Here is a 6,212-nt window from a genome sequence, read left to right as displayed (position 1 = left end):
AAATTTGATTTTAAACAGTGGTTGACATGCTTCGAAGTACTGTAATGGAATATTTAGAAATGTTTTGTCACGAAACGCGTCGTGCGAGTCACCATTATTTACCCTTCGGATAGTGTCTTGAACGCACGAACAAAACAGAGGATATTTGAACATAACTATGGATTATTTTGAACCAAACCAACATTTGTTATTGAAGTAGAAGTCCTGTGAGTGCATTCTGATGAAAAACAGCAAAGGTAATCAAATGTTTCTTATAGTAAATCGAGTTTGGTGAGGGCTAAACTTGGTGGGTGTCTAAATAGCTAGCCCGTGATGGCTGGGCTATCTACTCAGAATATTGCAAAATGTGCTTTCACCGAAAAGCTATTTTAAAATCGGACATAGCGATTGCATAAAGGAGTTTGTATCTATAATTCTTAAAATAATTGTTATGTTTTTTGTGAACGTTTATTGTGAGTAATTTAGTAAATTCACCGGAAGTTTGCGGTGGGTATGCTAGTTCTGAACGTCACATGCTAATGTAAAAAGCTGGTTTTTGATATAAATATGAACTTGATTCAACAAAACATGCATGTATTGTATAACATAATGTCCTAGGAGTGTCATCTGATGAAGATCAAAGGTTAGTGCTGCATTTAGCTGTGGTTTGGGTTTATGTGACATTATATGCTAGCTTGAAAAATGGGTGTGATTATTTCTGGGCTGGGTACTCTGCTGACATAATCTAATGTTTTGTTTTCGTTGTAAAGCCTTTTTGAAATCGGACAGTGTGGTTAGATAAAGGGAGTCTTATCTTTAAAATGGTGTAAAATAGTCATATGTTTGAGAAATTGAAGTAATAGCATTTTTAAGGTATTTGAATAACGCGCCACGGGATTCAACTGGCTGTTGACCCTAGAAAGGTTAATACAATAACGCAACAGATTGAGGTAGTATGTACATGTAGATATGGTTAAAGTGACTATGCATATATGATACAGAGAGAGTAGCAGTAGCGTAAAAGAGGGGTTACTTGAAAGTTGTGAAAATTCTGTGCAATTTCTGCAGCGGGCGTTTATTGTAAACACTGAGGCTGTTCCCGCTTTAAGTTACAGTTATAACAGTGGCCAAGAAGTCTACTGATCATAATGTAGGCCAATCAGATTGACCTATCATCAAAACAATGGAGAAAATGTATCCCATAACATTTCAACACGGAAAAAGCTGTTCTATCATTCAGCCTACAGTAGCAGCCAATGTGTGGTGTTCAATGTAGGCCTACATTCCATGAGATTTTTGGAAAATATGCAGGGCTCTTTACCTGACTTGCTTTTCAGATGGCTGGAAATGCACACGTTTTGAGCTCTTGTAGGAAGCAAACACTCCCCCTAACTAGAAATTAGCTATAACTGGGCTAATAACTCACTGGGGGGTGGACACCAGAGTATTAAGTGTGGTGGGGGGGGTGGACCCCAGAGTATTAAGCTTGGGGGGGTTGGACACCAGAGTATTAAGAGTGGGGGGGTGGACACCAGAGTCTTGTTTGCTCTAAATTTTCGATTACCTTTAAACACATTTTGTTTCAGGTTTATGGCTTGGTACTGGTTCTGGTTCTGCATGTTGTGAATTCAATTCTGACTGCAATACCTTGGAAGGATATCTGTTCTATTCTGTCTGCAATACCTTGGAGGGATATCAAATCACAGGAAGGAGAAAAGCCAACATGTACAAACACCCACCAGACAGGGAGGAGACAGGGAAAGCAGTGGAAAACTATACAGCCCCCTTCAACTGCAGCCCCTCCAACCCCCACCACACAGGGAGGAGACAGGGCAAGCAGCAGGGTGGAAAACATGAGCCTGTTAGACCTCACTGATGGTTGACAGAGCTAAATCATCTTTAATCCTAGGCTATAAACAGTGTAACATTCATTAATGAATATGTGTTAATATAACCAGTGAATTATTGTTTTTGTCCTTGATGATAAAATTCATATTTTGTTACTGTTATTATATTCTGTCTTTATGTCTCCCTTTAAAGAACAATTTAACTACAAAGTCAATAATATTAACAGTCTTTATCTCCTGTCTTCAATACCACAGCTTTGGTGTTCACTTTGCAATTCTATTCATGTTTATGCTGTTCATTATGAAGAGTCAATGTTGGTCAATCCCCCTGTCTCAGTCTCCAGTACCCATGCTGCAATAGTCTGTGTGATGTGGGGCAAGGGTCAGTATGTCCTATCTGGAGTGGGGGGAGGGGAGACCAGAATTTTTAGGGGGTGGAGACCAAAATATTGAAGGGATGGAGACCAGCGTAACCACACTAGTAGAGGTGTACCAGGAACTAACATCATCACTCTGTTCATCTGGGGAGAGGAAAGTAGACGGGACGGTAGTCAGGAGACGCTGTAGAAACTCTGATCATGATGGAGCACTTCAAGCCAGCATTTGACATTCTGTTAGAACGAGTGAGAAGATCAGCAATTTTTACATGACCTTCTTTGTTCTTATTCTTTACCACGTTGTGTTTGATGATCAACTAAAATGCTCTTGTGAACATGGTGTTATTAAACCAGACATTACCTCTGACCAGTGTATCTTCTACATGGTGTTTCCAACTCTGATCTTGATTCTCTTGACTCTCTGGATGGATGGAGAGTTTCAACGGGTCTTGAGAATTACATGCAGATGCAGATGTAATTTGTGGGAAGACTGTTGGGAATCATTTTTAAGGCAGCCTCTATAGGGTTGCTGTGGGTTGTGACTGTGTTTATGGATGGGGACTGGTACTGTGCTATCACAGAACAGAGAGTCCCTGCAAATCCATCACTGATACCAGAACCTACCAAGAGGACCTAGAAAAGCAAACAAATTTCAAAAGGGACTCCATGGTAAGTACCTTTAATTATTTCATTGTAATTGATTTTTAAAAGTCTCCAGACTATTGAGGTGGAGTGGAGACCAGAGTATTGAGGGGGGGGTGGGGACCAGAGTATTTGGGAGGGGGGTGGGGGGGGGGGGGGGGGGGGGGGGGGGGGGGGGGGTGGGGGGGGGGGTGGGGGGGGGGGCGGGACCAGAGTATTGAGGGGGGTGGAGACCAGAGTATTGAGGGGGGTGGAGACCAGAGTATTGAGGGGGGGTGGTGGGACCAGAGTATTGAGGGGGGTGGTGACCAGAGTATTGAGGGTGGGTGGAGACCAGAGTTTGAGGAGGGTGGAGACCAGTATTGAGGGTGGAGACCAGAGTTTAGGGGGGGTGGAGACCAGAGTATTAAAGGGGGTGGAGACCAGAGTATTGAGGAGGGGTGGAGACCAGGGGCGCGTTCAGTTTGCTTGAACGTTTGTTAATTTTGTTTCAGGTTCGCGGCTCAGGACTCGTTCTGGTTCTACTTGTTGTGAATTCCATTCTGACTGCAGTACCTTGGAGGGATATCTTTTGTAGATCTTGCAAGGGTGTCAGACCTTATCACAGGGAACTATTTGAGGAGAATATTTGGGAAGAGACAAAAATTCTTATTGAAAAAGACTTAAAGAAAACAGCTCAGGAGTGTGTAGTTATTAAAAGCAGAGACCTACTACGCTTTCCGAATGCAGCCCATAGAAACATACAGGGAGGAGGCGGCAGCACCACCCATCCTGAGGTGGAAGATAGAGTGATCACCCTTGACAATCTTCATTTTAGCATTATATCTGAACTAGATAATGGTATAATTGATCAAATCAACACTATGTTCCAGTCCAGTTCAGAACAATCAGATACTGAGAGGCAACAACAACAAACAGGGGTGGTGAATTCTGAAACGCAACCCCAGCAAGTACAACAAACAAAGAAGGACGATTCTGAAACGCAACCCCAGCAAGTACAACAAAAAGTGGAGAAGGATATTGAAATGAAATTCATGAAACTAAATCAAACAGACGAGACGGACAATAATTAATTGCAACTCCAGCAACCACTATAACCAATATAACCTTGATTAATGAATGTATTAATATTAAATGTAAATGTATAACCATTATAGTTTTTTTATACTAAAATTCGTATTTTGTTAATGTTGATTATTTTCGGTCTTTCTGTCAACCTTTAACAAACAATATATAATAATACTAACAATCTGTATCTCCTCCTGTCTTCAATGTACCACAGCTGTGGTGTTCACTTTGTAACTATACATGTTTATGCTGTTCATTATGAAGAGTCTCTGAAATAAAAAATAAGTTGTATTTTTTCCTGTACTGCCTTCATTGATCAATTAATGACTGAATACATTTGTATAATAATGGATCAACACCGTCAGTCAACTAAAATCAACCAGCAATGATTGGGGTGATATTTGTAATGGTAAACTGGGTCCTGCGCTATATTTAGTAATTTCCTGTAGGCCTTTTCATTGGATTCACATGTAGTCATTGTATCAGGATATTGCCAAAACCTTATTCAGTGGACCGAGGCCTTTTCAGTGGATCCACATGTAGAGAATGATGTAACAATGGTCAGAACTCTGTGAAAATTCTCAATAGAAGGCTCTGATTGGCTCTGATCAACCAGTTGGCTGTTTGTGACATCATCAACACTGACCAATAGTTGTATCTGTCAGATCAGATCTACAGTCATTTCTCTCTGCTTTCTACTTTTGGATGATTGAATGATTCATAGCAGATCTTGCGGCGTGATAGGGTCAAATCAAGGTCACTATCAGCAGATTTTCTGTAGACTGCCTGAACTGCTGTTTGTCTCCTTTAAAGGTTTCAGTGTACTGTGTGGTTGTAGAGAAGGAGAGAGGTAAGGAGACTAATCACTATTCACTATAGCTGGCCACCAATGTTCCCTCTCATTTATTTCGGCACAAAGCAAATTTCAGGTCTGCTGAGCCAAACCTTGAAAGTTGTAAAAATTCTGTGCAACTTCTGCCGCAGGCATTTGTTGTGAACACTGAGGCTGTACCCACTTTAAGTTACAGTTATAACAGTGGCCAAGTAGGCTACTATGGCTATTTGATCTTAATGTAGGCCTTTCAGATTGGCCTACTGTCAAAAACAATGGAGAAAATGCATCCCGTAACATTTTAACATGGAAATAGCTTCTCAATCATTCAGTCTACAGTAGCAGTCAATGTGTGCTGTTCAATGTAGACCTACATTCCGTGAGACTTTTGGAAAAAAACATACAGGGCTTGACATTAGCTTGTTTATCCACTTGTCCTTTAAACAAGAAGGTGACTGAAAATGTGTTGTTAGATGCAAGAAACAACTTTACAAAATAAAGTTAATTATTATTCCTATACCATTATTACAAAGATGGCTAGAGGAGTGTATGGTCCATGAAACGGTGGAGCTCGTGGTGTAATATTGTTGTAAGTATGTTGAAGAGAGGGAGAGATTGAAGTGTAGGGTCATTGAGGTTGGACAGGGTTGGGGGGGATTTGGGGGATGGGGGAGGGTCTATTAGAAGTTAGTAGGGCTCTTTTTTATTTTCTCAGAAGTACTGAGTTAGGTAGGAGGATTAAGAAATGTTGTACACGGTGATTGACCACACACTCCAGCACAGTAGGTGGCAGCATGCACATTAAACGTTGGTTTGCGGACCGCTATTATATCACAGAGAAGAAGAACGATGGCTAGAAATGCTAATGTTTCGTGCTGTTGTAGGAAGAAACCACTCCCCCATTTCTGAATCAAAATTAGCTATAACTTGAATAATAATTATTTTGATTTCACAGAGTTGGCTGTAGGGCAAAATGTTTTTCAAAGGAAGCGGGTTACAGCTATCAGCCCTCAACAAACTGTTTGGATCAGTAGGTTTCCTGTAAAGATCAGTGTATAGAACATTATCCTCACACAAGATCAGAAGATCAAGGAAACTGATTTGACGTGTGTCAGACTACATAGTAAATCTCAGGTGCTCAGAACAGGAGTTAAGAAAAGCATGGAAACGCCTGGAGCTGTTTGACATCACCCCTCCATAGAACACAAATATCATCAATATACCGTCTCCAAATCATGACGTTAGGCAAGAAAACATTTTTGAGAGGATTGAAAACTGACTGTTTCTCCATGTAACCCACATACAAATTAGCATAGTTTAGGAGCCATGTGGGATCCCACAGCAGTACCCTTCGTCTGAATAAAGAAATAATTTACAAACATGAAATAGTGTGTGAGTGCTATTTCAGCCAATGTTATAATGCAGCACTGGAAGGTAGTTCATTAGGGCCACATTGCAGAAGAAAAT

General features: G+C 40.9%; 1 long non-coding RNA gene across 1 annotated transcript; it reads left to right on the top strand.

Annotated features, from left to right (window-relative positions):
* Positions 1-2,777: 2,777 nt before the first annotated feature.
* LOC115200578 (uncharacterized) lies at positions 2,778-3,846 on the top strand. Its single transcript, XR_003879541.1, has 2 exons — positions 2,778-2,872; positions 3,340-3,846. It is a non-coding gene; the product is annotated as an uncharacterized LOC115200578 (long non-coding RNA).
* The last annotated feature ends 2,366 nt before the right edge of the window (positions 3,847-6,212 follow it).

This window comes from Salmo trutta, chromosome 9 (genome assembly GCF_901001165.1).
Source record: "Salmo trutta chromosome 9, fSalTru1.1, whole genome shotgun sequence".
NCBI lineage: Eukaryota > Metazoa > Chordata > Actinopteri > Salmoniformes > Salmonidae > Salmo > Salmo trutta.
This window is presented reverse-complemented; position numbering and strand designations above follow the sequence as displayed.